The sequence below is a fragment of the Mchenga conophoros genome, linkage group LG1 (assembly GCF_057382185.1).
Source record: "Mchenga conophoros isolate Kocher_MC1m ecotype Shallow Benthic linkage group LG1, M_conophoros_male_GT1.1, whole genome shotgun sequence".
Lineage (NCBI taxonomy): Eukaryota > Metazoa > Chordata > Actinopteri > Cichliformes > Cichlidae > Mchenga > Mchenga conophoros.
In genome coordinates this window covers 21,827,652-21,841,951 of record NC_140526.1, presented here as the reverse complement: position 1 = coordinate 21,841,951, position 14,300 = coordinate 21,827,652, and positions in this window count along the sequence as shown.

The following is a 14,300-nucleotide window of genomic DNA, read 5'->3' as shown; positions in this document are numbered from 1 at the left end:
CAACACTTAACAATCAATCAGAGGGCACAACCACTTCTCATTGCATTCCAGTTCTTCCCCCGCATTACAGACAAACAATAATTCAGGTGGACACGAGTGACTCTTAAGAATCACAGCCTGAGCATGCCCCATGATTTAGCTGGAGAGGGATACATCGGACCATCGACACAAACTTGAGTTGAAAGATTTACATAAACCCAGTGATTGAGGATACTGCTGACTTTTTACCCATTGTCACTTGGACTGTACTGACAGCATGAGTTTGATGGTTATCATGTGTGTTTGACTATCCAAGATTACCAGTTGTTTGACTTTGAGAATGGAACAATAAATCGCTGTTATGATTATCCCAAAACCACATCTCAGTACCAAGGTTATGAAACATATTTGTAAAAATCTTTCCTCTAAGGCTGCATTTCATACTTTTCCAAATACTTCACTGAAGTATCCTGTTACAAATAGCTTGAACCTTTTACGAGGCTAGCTGTTTACCAAGGACAAAATACACAAAAGTTGGGGAGTAAAATACAAGAATATTAACATCATGATAACGATAGCTTAGTGCTTTACCAGTGTAACTACATGTGCAGCTGAAAGTCTTCCATAAAAGCCTGGACTTAAAGTTTGCTTATTGATTAAGGATTCCATTGACTTAATGAACCTTCAACCTTCCATCAGTTGACTAGCCAATATATGCACTAATCTCTAAAACGGATGTCTGGCTGTGGTTCCTTTTAAATGAATTGATCTACTCAGCTCACCCCAAATGGGGAAATGGGCGAGTATTGATATGATTCTTGACTTAATGATGGATGTGGGAGATGGTAAAACACGAGCTACACGCGTCTGGTTGCTGTAGAGTAAGCGGAAATTCAGCGAAAAGTCTTACTGGTGCTCTTCAAAGAGAAAAGCAATATAATTTGTGTCGATGCCAGACACTCAGCTAACCTCTTGGAAACTTTTAAAGCATTAATATTCAAAATAAAAATCTCTTTACATTGCTTTGAATATGTTGGATCAATAACTATCTATATATTATATATCTATATATATATACACCCCAAATGGTTTTTCTTTAGTTAATTTTCATTCCTCTTTATATGTGTAGCCTACAGATAAAGCAAAGAGCCCAAACTGTCATTAAAAGCCAATTCTTTCTCTGAAAGACAAAACCAATGTGAACGTGCCTTAACAACTCATCCCGACACGTAACATACCAACACTATGTGACAAATCGTCGGTATGTTACATGTTTGGGAGCATGAAAGCCGTTTGGAATGAATCTATACATGTAAATGTGTTTTACGCTCTGATCATGATTCACTTTGGAAAACATTGTTTGACAGGGTTATGGTTAAGGTTAGGGTTAGGGCTCGAATGGACCGCTGGAGCCTCTGCTCTAAGTGTGTGTTACCACCGTGAGCGGCGTTCTATTGGATTCAATTGAGAATCCGGAGCATCTCATAGGGACCTGAAAGGGTACCTTTAATGTTACTTTGAGACGCCTCGGGCCGTGACAAATCGTTGGTATGTTACGCGTTAACCTGCGTTTTATTCTAGTAACCAACAGGGGGCAGCTCGTTTGGTTGCAAAAAGAAATCAGATTGTACACTTCAGTTAATTTTATGTTTTTATGCTCTTAATTACTAGTTTTCAGTGTTATTTAATACAAAGGATGTTCATTTTGGAAATTGTGGTCCCAGTTGGAGTCACAAACGGCGATAATAATGGCCACAGTATAAGCATGCACTGTTTCATGGTGTTCGGTCAGTTCCACCCCTTGCTCGTCATGTCTGGTTTGAAAACACCAAGATAGCAGTGATCAGTTTGAGGCTTCGAGATGGGGCCTTAATAACTAGTGTTTGCCATCACTGTGGTTATGAGTGAGACTCTAAAATCTGTCTTTGCTATGAAATACAACAATCACGCCTACCTTCAAAAAAGCATCACAAGGATTTTGCATGACGTTCGGACTGCACGGTAAATATTTATTTGAACTGTGATTACGCCCAAGAAAGATTTCTGCATCCCTCCTCGCTGTGTTGCTTCACTGCGGAGAGAAAAGCTTAGGACAGAGGGTAGAACTTCTAACTGTTCACTTCCCGCAACAGAAAACCATTGTTCAATCTCTCCACAATAATAAGCGTGAGTGCCATGAATAATCACCAGCGTGTCAGCTAGCTGTATTGTGATCCTTAGCACTGGTGAGCCTCAGATGGCATCAAATAATTTTGTCTGTCTTCCCTCTGAGAGCTACGCAGCTGAGAATGTTTGATGTCCCTTCAGTTCATTTCAATCGCAGAAAGGCATTTTGAGAAAATTGAAACAACCCATTTCTTCCTCTGATCTTCTTCTGCTGTACATGGTTGTCAAAAGTGTTCAGCTTTTCTTTGACATGCGATAATGAGCCGGCTATTCAGGTCAAAGGCCCTTTAAATTTGATCTTTTATTTTATAAATGAATTTGTTATTTCTTATGAAGAAATAATAAGTCAACACATTTTCAAAGATTTGAAGATTTTAAATCCCACTCAAGAAGGAAATTATAATTAAGGAATGGAAATAGTTTCGTTGATGCACTGTAATTTTAAAATTAAACAAAATAAATAGCTTTTTAAATGTGAACATTTAATTATAGACCTTATGCTGTTTGTCTCTTCTCCTGATCCTTGTTCTCTGTTCGACTCATCAACAGTTTAGGTCGAAAAAAAGCAGTCAAAAAGGTCACTGAAAACCATTTTACATGTGATTTTTCTCTTTTAGTGGAAATACAACAAATTTTAATGTGCCAGTACACATGCTGCATCATTTAGCTCACTATCACAGGCAGCACACCACATGGCTGTCCTGTGGTCTTTCACAGAGACATTGATTTGTTGCTGTTGCAGCTCAGATCCTTCATTGAACCTTGTCTAAACTATGAATGTTGCAGACTGAAATGGTTACTATGTGATGCATGTGACGTAGGATATTACCCAAGAGGCACCAAACACACCTGCTCCTGCATACGAGGCCAAAAAAACCCCAAGTAAAAGCACACTAAGTCAGCTGTTGGCCATAAACCTTAAAGATGCATTAAAGTCAAGGTTGCACCTGGACTTCTGTTATTTAGTGAGGCAAAAGTTAGTTCACTTCCCATTCCCTGCATGATGATGATGCATGATTTTGAACTCTCGTTCTTACCTGGTGAGATGCACTGCACTGCAGGGATCGCTCTGGAGACCAAGGCCGAAACAATTTGAAGGTCATTTAGGTAGAAGAAGGCTCTTTGCGCCCAGAAAAAAAGCTCAAAGGCAGCATGGTGTGCAGTATTTGTAAGCCACTCTAGAAAAGTACACAGAGAAACTTCTCCTGGCAGGGCCCCGCTGTAACATAAAAGTAAACATCTTTGAAGTTATTGCAGTGGTGAAGCACCTGGCTAAGCCAACTAGTAGCATTTTAATGTGAATATGGAGAAAAGAGCTCTGTAAGCAGATCCAGAAAGGGTCTGGTGCCCTGTTGTTAGAAGTTCATCATTAGTATTCAACAACTCCCGGCAAAACTCTCACTGTGGTGTAACCGACACATAACCGGATCATCATTCAAAATAATACCTAGGTAAGGTCAGCTACGAGCAAACTGTGATCTTTGGTTACCAGTAATTACTTGCAAATAGACAAATTATTCATATTATTGTCCAATTTATTTGTTTGTGGCATTGAGTTGTGACAGTGGTGCCAGGGTCTCTGCATAAAAGCTTCCCGGACGGTTTAGAAATAAGAAATTATTTGATCTAGTAGAGTACGATGCTACTGAGCATCGAGCCTACTGCTCCTCTACGGAGGACTGGTTAATGCATTTGTGCATTCTTACATAATGCTCTTGGTTTGAGAGAAAGAATCAATGAATTGGTGGTGAACATACAGGCATTATATGCTCATTGTAAGGCTATTTGAAACAGCTGTGTGTGTGTGCGCGTGATTTTGGTTGTGTGAGTGTGTTTTCCAGTGAGGGCACGGTGAGGTACAAGCCCTGTTCACAGTGATGTCACGCAGACTCTCTGTAGACTGGCTGAGTAAGAGGAACAACAGAATTTCAGCTGGAGAGATCAATTATAGATAGAAGAAAATGAATGGGAAAAGTAATTTAATAAATTATTGACTTGATGTCTTATATCATGTACAAAAGCAAATGAAAAATTAGATTGTGCATTTGGATGAAGTTGGATTTAAAGAGCTTCAAAATTATATTTAATTAAACTATGAAAAAAAAAGTGTCATGGGTATATGAAGTTTCACTGGGAAGGGTAAATTAATGATCACATTTGCAGCAAAAGCAAATGATGTGCCAACTAAGAGTGGGGCTGTCTGGAAAGTCAAGGATTGGGTGGGGGTGGGGGTTTGAAAGAGTCCACACCACAGTGGTCTTCTGTCTTCCTTTTCTTGAGTCAAATGGACCGATTTGGAGGAAGTGCTTCTCTGCTCTGTAGGCTTTTTGCCGTTAAGAGCTCACTAGGTGCTAAAACAAAAGCACAGCTTTTGCATCTGACAACAGAGTGTTGTCACTTCGGCAGTTGGTCCTTATAACTGTTTAAATGACAGTCTGTCTCAACTTTGTCATTTTTACTGCAGCTTTTCTATCTTCAGGTAATATTGCTCTCCTATCCTCTCATCCCCTTACTCTCATCATAGGAGAAAACACCTGTAATGTCTGTTATTTTCATTAAAACTGCATCTCCTCTATGTTTTCATTTTTTGTGGTTCTGATGGCCTGTGCACCTTGCGTGGTTAGTCTGAAAGTCCAAACCTGCCTCAACTAGCACACAATTCTTTTAAACAACACCTATTTAAAAATCTGTGCAAATACTTCCTGCATTAAAAATATTTTTCAGACTCACTTATTCTTACTGAAGCTGTTGCATCGGAATAAACAGATCTGACCAATCAGACCACTGCGTTCTGCAACAGGTGCGCTGAAGCTCAAAACACGCACAGGTGCTGAATATACAAAGAGCACAATAATACTATTTTACCTCAGATACATACTGCTCCTGGTCAATCAGCTCTCTGAAATTATTTCTCTGCCTCCTCAGATGTGGTCCCAACTCTGCCAGCAAGAGTTCAAATTGCCCCACTGACATCCTGAAATATGTACAAAAGTGGTCGCAATCCAGCTTCTACTCTTGGCCCAAACTGTTAAGTTCTCTCTGCTGCTGCTTTCTCGTGAGAATTGGACAAACCCAGAATCTCAGTTTTCTTGTTTAGAAACATCAGAACCAGCTCATTATTGCTTGATGTTGACTTCATCTTTTTTCACAGTGCATTTTTTGAGGACAAACTTTCCACAAAAACTAAACGAGCTGGGTGTGTAAATATATTACATGACAAGTTTGGATCTGAAAAATTCTAAATATCACGTTGTTTTTTTGCAATGCGCTCAATGAATAAAGGCCTTTATTTATAGTTTAGTTTGATCCAAACCAAGACCACCCGATTTGGCTGGATCAAGTATTTGGTCCATACATGTGGTCAGTGAGAGGTTTCACACTACTGGTTTTTGGTTTGGACCAAATGAATTAGCTGTAAAAGCACATGCAAATCCATGCTAAACGTCTAAACAGCTGCACTGATTAAAAAGGAACATGTTCCATTAGATGTGTGATTCCAAAACATGGCTAATTTACTTTGTAGACAAATGATACATGTTTTCAATATGAGCACATGATTCAGTTTTTCTGGGTTTGAATTTAGTGTGAACTTTAATTTGCAGTGCTGTTTCATTATTCCAAAGGACACATTCAACACTGAATTAAACATTGGGTTCAAGACTTCGAAAAAAGCAGATATGCTGGGTCGCCCAGCAGCCCCGGGAAAGTAAATACAGATTGTAATTAGGTGGAAAAACTCTAAAGTTGGATTTCACTTTCTCCTTTGCATGAACTGTGATGTGAAGAAGCCATGGGACAAATAGGAGGAGAGGGGAGGAGCAGTAGCGGGAGAAGCAAAGGAGGAGAGATGGGGGAACAAAGACTAATTTATGTGTGAGCTTCCATTGGTATCTCTGGGATGTTGTATCCCCTCAGATTGTGTCGCCCGGTGTCTGGAGAGGCAGAATGCAAATGGAGCCGGTTTCTAGGTGAAGTTGGGCACAGTCACAGGCCCGTGTTGGGACCTGGTTATGCAGTTGCTAAACAAGTGTTCTTTGTCATGGCGGGCCCCTGAGGCTGAGCCAAACGAATCCTATCATCTACAGTGTTGTGTTACTTAAGCAAAAATACTCAAGTTTGCAGCAAGTATTTATAAGATGAAAGAACCTCTTCGGGGAATGTCAGAATTAGTTATTTTTCCCCCAATTAATCTGTGTTGAGAGTATAGTTTCATGGTCCATGCATGGGTTCCCCGGTGGATTGGTTTGGTCTGCTGGGGTGTTATTTGCACAATAGTCAGTGTGTCAGAATTCATAGAATAAGGAATTGTTTATCTTCTTTTTATGTTTGCTGATATGAAACCAGTCCAGGAAGATCATTATCTAATAACAGACAAGCATCTTTATGAGAATGTGGACTGCTCTTTTTACCAGTGGATTTATTTTAGCAAGGAAAAAAAAAGAATGTCTCCCAATTTGTTTCTCTTCTCTCCCCTTGCTTTTGCTAATCTAATAAATGCTCACACACTGACTAATACTAGGCCAGAGTCCTTGATGAATTAAGAAACACTGTGTTGACTAATTGACAAAATCATTGAAAAGTAAAGATAAAATCCTCACTGTAATTGAATGTGAAGCATCATTTATCTATAGATTTGTACCAGACTGCTTTATTGGATTGCTTTCCTGCGCCTGAAGTATGCTTTAGCAAATTGACCTAAATTCTTATGGGGAATATAAAAATCAGCTAAATTTACTTTCAAGTCCATGAGTTTTACAATCCCTCTAATCATGGAAGTTCAGTGCTTGAATTTCTCTTCATTGTTTGGAAAGGGGGGTAGGCTGCATGTCAACAGGCATTGCAGCAGCCCGGGAACAGAATGAGGTGCTAATAAAAAATGTGTGACTCTACTAATGAATCCGATTCTGCAATTCTGCAACTCAAGCACTTAATTATCATAAGACATTCACTAATGTGCTCATTCAAATGGGCAACACTTTGCTTGGAATAAACTGTATGGCTTAATGACTTGAGAAAAAGAGCCTGATGACATCCTGCTCTCTTATCAACACTTCCCCGAGACTGGCACGAGAGATGATGGGTGGATACGATCAAACTGGCCTGTAAATGAAGCCACTGCAATCACGGGTGTCTTAAGAGTTACTGAGATGCGCCATTTATCCGTGCGTGCTTTATATTTTTATACATTGATCTGGGTTTGTGTACAGATGAGGAAAGACAGACATCTAAATGGTATGTTACTCGAAGTTTAAGTGTAAGGAATTGAAGCCATTGCTTTTTGTTCTAACATCTGCTGGTGAAAGGAAATAAAATAAAAAAAACACAGCAGCAGCAGAGGGCCTTTTGCTCTGAGTTTGAAATAGGTCTACTTTGACAGCCAACGTCATTATGTCAGTATATGATCCATCCATTAGCTGCACCCTCAACTTTTGTAGCATTAATTGCTCTTTATGTTCATACACCTGCTTGTGCACATGTATGTGAGTGCTGCGTGTGAGTGGTGTGTGTGTGTATGTGAGTGGTGTGTGTGCCCACACATATTCACACAGGCTGTTCAGACAAGTAGAGGTGTAAAATTAAATCCCTCAGTGCAGTGGCATGCAGATGATGTGCTTCAATGGCCTAGCTGCTCTTTGCACCAGTGTAATTGAATAACCTACAGAAAAGTCATCACATTCCCACTTTGCTATTCCCTCTCTATGTAACATGTAAAAAGTCCTCTTGTAACTACCTGGGAGAGCAACCCATCAACAGCTGTTAGAGCTGACTTGAAGGTTAAATATTAGGAAGGAATCCAATTTCTCTTGTCTATTCAGCTCAGCGGTGTGTTAGATTGCAGCTGGACTGTGCTTACGGAGTGTGGGATATGAAGTGGGCTAATCAATCCCCTCTGCTTCATTCTCAAATTCCTCTCATATCAGGTCCCGGCCCCCGGGCAGGCCTTCTGCTTTCCGAAAGCCAATTCCACACGAAATAAGAACTGTGACCTGCAGCTAGAGGGTGAAGTTGAGTTTTCCCTTCATGATTAATCTCTTCTTGGGTGGTTTTCAGAAAAAAAGGAGAGGGGGAGGATAGAGAGAGAGGGTGAAAAAAAAATAAGAAAACATGCAAGTCGCTGCCTTGTGACCTGCGAGTTTTTTTCCTCTGAATGAGCCCGGTGCACTGGAGCCTGCTTATCTCCCGAGAGAAAGACAGAATTCATTTTTTGACAAGGTTTCATGTTGACATTGAGAAAATGAACTACCCGATTCTATGATTAAACCTGGGCTGTCATAATTGTCATCTGAACCTTGGCGACAATGAACATTTGAGTATTTTTTCTCTCCGTAGCTTCTTGTTTGTATATGTAGCGGCTCAAAAAATGGAGCTTTGATTCAAAGTTTAATAAAGTATAGCGCTTAAATCAGGGTCATATTGCTTTCATTTTGTCATGAGAGGATATTGACATCAAACTGTAGGTAAAACAAATATTATTCATTTACAGACTTTTTGCAACATTCCCTACCATTTGACTTTAAAAGAAATGCACTTGGTGTAGTGAAGAAACTGATGTTGCCTGACCTAAAACAAAGTGGCGTGCTCTTATTTTTGAGCAGATGGGCTGCCAGAGTTGAAGGGTAAAATGATATAACCTTAAAGTGCCAGTATCGCATTTTACAGGTTTTAATGGCATCTGTCACAAAGAGTGGACCTGTCAGACACTACTTTCATGCAGCTGAATTGCCCCTAATGGCTGTTTCTCCTGGTTCAGACCCACTTTTAGATGCAGAGTTTATGTCTGTCTAAGGAACAGGCACGTTAAAAGCATTCAGCTAGAATGAGACGGACCATCTTTTGGGCGTTTTTTTTTTTTTGTTGTTTTTTTTTTGCTATTGTCCTTTGTTCCACGTTTTTGAGCTAGCTTATCATGTTTGTTAAGGGAAAACTCCCTTGAGGACAGCTATGACTTGAGTGTTAAATGGTCAACACTGAAAGCACCAGTGTAGAAGAAATGGTCTCACACTGGGACCCTAAAAAGGCCCCTGGAAATGTTTACATTTTTAATAGCATAATGATGATACTGCATCGAATGTACATGTACATCTACTCACTCATCCTGTAAATTTTTTAAGTGTGTAAACAGTACATTTGGGTTGAAAACCCCCCAACAAAAAACAGCCCATTTGCCCACATACCACCTACCAAACAAATTGGCTGAGAACAACAAAGTCCAATCTATGTCTGAATATCTCTTTGTTTGTGTGTTTTCCCTCTCCAGCAGGGCACTTATGAAAGTGTTCTTTTGCATCAGAGATAAGGTTTGCTGGCCCACTGGGAAGCAACTGAAAGTGGGTTTTAAAATATGTGGGAGACCATATTCCTACAGCTAGAAGTACCTCTGCGCCAGGCTAAACAGTGGGCACAGGCCTCAACACACACACTAATGGAAGAGTGAAGTAGCATACGGTGTAGGAGTGCAGATTTGGGCCCAGGTAAACAAGGCTCTACCCACTGTTGGTCTAAAGGCCTGTAAGTTATTCATTAAATATATGTCAGTGCTTTCTACTAATTCCCACGGTAACAGCCATATTGTGTTTTCTTTCTTTTTAATTTAAGGTGGCCTGCTTTCCAATTACACACATTAAAGATTGGTTATGATTGATTAAGTTTTTTTAAAGCTGCAATAAAGATTTGCCTAAAAAGCTTTCACCTCATGGGATAATATTAAAACAAAACATTGAACTATAACATATAAAACAAAAGTTATAGTTTTTACAAGTTTTCCAAGTTTTCTAAGTTGAGTCTAATAAGAAGCTATGAGAGACATTAATTAAGCTCGACTTTTTCCGTCTGGTGCACAACTGAAGGGCAGTTGCGTTTGAAATAGCTTTACTTTGACACCCAAAGGTGCTCATATTCCTGCATTCAGCAAAAGTATCTCAATACCTTATGTGCAAAATAGTTATTTATAACTTGAAGGCAAATTAAACATAAATATGATGTTTGAGTTTTGAAAGACCTATTTTTGAGATGTCCCACTCTTTCACATCCTCTAAAGTGGAACTGCAAGTTTTACATTAGGTAGGGAGCTCTGCGATGGAGGAAAGAAATCCAATTTACTTTAAGTCTCCGCATGCAAGACAAGTCTGTAGCTCTTGTTGTGTTGTTATAAATCAGGTTAGAAGAAGAAATGTAAATAGTTATGTTGAGGAAATTGCTCAGAGTAATGTGTGAATAATTATTTATTTCTATTCAGTTTCTGTAACAGATTACTCAATTTTTACTGCTTTTTTTAAAAGTCTAAATTCCTTACCTGTGTCTCATATAACTTGCAAAAAAGTCTTTGTTTTATTGTAGTGGATCATTATATACTGCTGTCCTCATTTTGTTCTTTTATTGCTAAAAAAAAAAGGGGGGAAATAGGAGCAGCAATTTATTGAAATGTACATAGAAATATAGTATATAAAGCAAAAATAACGTTTTTACAATTCTAACAACCTTAAAGGACAATATTTAGTATGATCTCCTTTATTCTAACACAGCCTGAACACTGTTAGGGAAACTTTCATGTAATTTCTTTAAGTAGTATTCAGGAATGGTTCACCAGGCTCCTTGAAGGACATTCAAAGCTCTTCTTTAGATGTTGGCTGCCTTTTGTTCTGTTCTCTGTCAAGATGATCCCACACTGCTTCAGTAATGTTGAGCTCCAGGCCCTGGGGAAGAAAACCCATGACTGATAGCGTTCATTGTGTGTTTTACCATCCAGGTAATGCTTTTATTGAGGTGGCAGTTTGTTTGGGATCATTGTCAGTTGTTGGCAAAAAAAAAACAAAAACCATGACATTGATACTGTGGTCAGCAGTGTTGGGGAGTAACGGAATACATGTACCGCCGTTACGTATTTAAAATACAAAATATGAGTAACTGTATTCCGTTACAGTTACCGTTTAAAAAGGTGGTATTCAGAATACAGTTACTTTGTTGAAATAAATGGATTACACTGCGGTACTTTCCTGTTTCATTTTGTCGCGGGTCAGGACTGTTTGGGTTTTGTTTGACAGCTATGTTCTGTTGTTCCAGGCGGCAGCGTTATGGTTGCCATGGTTACAGGGCGACGCTCTCTCTCTTTCTCTGCGACTGTGTGTTTCCTGGGTGAGAGAGCGCCTTTTCGTTGTTGTTGTTGTTGTGCTAAGCTAACAGGCAGAATGCTACAAGCATAGCTCTAAAGAATGTAGCATCATGGGCAGTGTAGTCCGTGTTGCAGGGAGAATGGACTGCCATACACGTTATGGGTCTGTGAGCGCGAGGAGGGAGAAAAGGGGGAGTGGAAAGGTACGAGTTGTCATCGAGGAAAAACGGGAGCTGGAAGCATGTAAATATAATAATAACCACTGCAGCCAAGAAGAGTGCCTGAGCCCAGATGTAAGTAAGCTATTAAGACTGGACTGTAGACCGTGTTCGTGTTTTCCTCCGAAAACAATAAGTTCTGTTGGAGCAGCCTTTCAACGCCTCTCTCTGTCTCTCGCAAGAAAAGTTGACCCACACAACAAAGTAAAGCTAGTTTTCGGCTACGAGCCGACAGGGACCCCGCTGTATTAGTCAGAGGTCCCTTTACTACAGTTCGGAGTCGCGGACCTTTCAGTAACAGTAATAAATCACACAGCAGTATTACATTCACGTTGTTGTAAAAAGCATGATAATATATTAAGTAATCCAAAGTATTCAGAATACGTTACTGTCATTGAGTAACGTAACGGAATACGTTACAGAATACATTTTGGGGCATGTATTCTGTATTCTGTAATGGAATACATTTTAAAAGTAACCTTCCCAACACTGGTGGTCAGTGGTTGAGGATATCCTGAACTTTGCTGGTTTTGTCGCTATTAGCTGCTGTTAGCCTCTGTTAGCTACTGTTAGCCTCTGTTAGCTGCTGTTAGCCTCTGCTAGCTCCTGTTTTTCAATGTTTGTGAAACTTTCTTTAAAGTGAATCTAACATTGTTGGACTTGGACGCTTACAGACATGTTGTGACAATGTTCATCTGAGGTAAAATGTCATTTTTAGGACACTTGAGCCTAACATTAACTCACATGGCATAATCATAGCTTAGTTGTCATCATTGTCAGCTGTCGGGAGATGTGTGGGTCACATATCTAATCTGCTGAAAATAAGTAACTGCAACAATATCAGGAAAAAAATAAGTATGTTTATGCACATCCTTGTGTTTTTGAACCCTGATGTCAGTTGACATGGAATGGAATCATTCCATGTCAGCATTCTCCATGAATCATTCTTCAGTAAGTTTATACGAACGCATCTGTTGCATTCGTTGAAAAAATACAATTAGACACTGATCAGTGTATATCTACGGGTACAGAATTCTTTTTTTGTTAAATAATCTAAGAAAATGACTGAACTTTAAGGACAAACTGCACACTATTCCTATATATGGCAAGTTTTCAGCTAATAGATCTCTGGAAATCACCTTGCTGGTGCAAAAGTACTATTTTATGCCTGTCAAACTGTGTTATCTTGGAGATGTTTTGTAGATTCAACAAAGAAAATAATGTGTTTTTGTGACAGGCTGCTAGTAAAAAAGTACCTAAAGATACAGTTTATCAACCCTGGAGTTAGGCACTTCTTGGGTTCCTTTTTTATGCTTGAATGATTCATGACTTAGCAAACAAATAGACAAAATAGACAAAGAGAACAAGGGTACAACGACTGGACGGAAAATGAGTGAAACAGCAGCAAATGTCTAGAGGAAGCTTTTGGAAGACCTTTAGAAAGCTTGGAGAACTGTTGCTCAAGACCACTTTAAAAAGAAATGAAAAGAAATGATGTCTCCTTGGAAGCAATGAAAGACTTTTTAAGACTGGCCATTAACAAAATTCATGCATACTGTAAGTCATTAGCGTATATTTGTAAAGTTCAATATAGTATCATGTCAATATCAATATGATGTCTCAATGAGCTGAAAGGAGATCCAATGGCAACAGAGTAAAACAAAACAAACCACAACACAAAGAGAAACAGTGGAACAATGCTATAATGTTGACCAGTGCACTGAAGACAAATTTAAATCTGAAGTTCCACATTATAAGTCACTTCTGTTATTTTAATCTAAACAGGGAATTATTTATAGCCACTGAAACTGTCGTAACCTCTTAATAAAATATATTTGTTTAGAGATTTGTTTGTCCTCTAACAGCAATGGCTGGCATTCTCAGTTATTATGGTAAAAATTGAGTTTTAATCTAGCTCTCCATTTTGGTAAGTATGCTTCAGAGTGTAGGCACATATTCATAACCTTTCTGCACAAGCAGCATAAAACTTTAGCTCCACTCCTTAATGATGCGATGATGATGATGTGGAAGACTGACACTTTGTCAGATGGTTTTACCGCAACGGTGAGGGTGCAGAGTGTGAGATGCAGCCACAGTCCCTCTCACCTCATTGTCCTTTTGCAGGATGGAGGATGGAGTGCACCAGCTACAACTGTCATCTCAAGCTCATTCAGAGCTCCGCAGCACTTAGGCCCCATTTGCTTTTAAGGATGTCTGACAGGACAGCAGCCACGTATGATCAAACTTTACTTTCACTGTGCACTTGTGACAGTTCATTGAGAGAGGCTCTAATGTGCTGTCAGCAGTCCTCTTCACTCAGCTGCCTTGATTTACCTTCCCCATCTGTCTCAGTCAAACAGCACTAAGTTGAGAATGATTGGAAGGAAGGTGGCCTGTTAATTCCACACCCTTGAATTTAGTAAGAAACTCCCTTCACCTGAACAAAAATGGTATTTCTTCATATAATACTTATTCTAATTACATTGTTTGTGAAATAGTGTGCTTGATTTCTAGCCTTGGCCTGTTCCTGTTTAAATATGTAGGAAAAGACTAATCTGTGACTTCCACTTCACATACTTCCAGGAACACTTTAGCAGTAGCTTTGATTATAGATGGGTTTTGCATCGTCAATATTTTATTAGTTTAGCTCCTAACAGCAGATAGGATGGTTTTGAATTGTGAACTTAAAGCTGCGCTAATCAATATTTATGCATAAATATTATTGAGGGTGAAGGGGGTCACTCGTGGGGATGAACGCACAGGGAATTATCACCCGACTCTACGGCAGCTATCTGTGGCACACTTTAGCATCTTTCGGCGTATTGTTT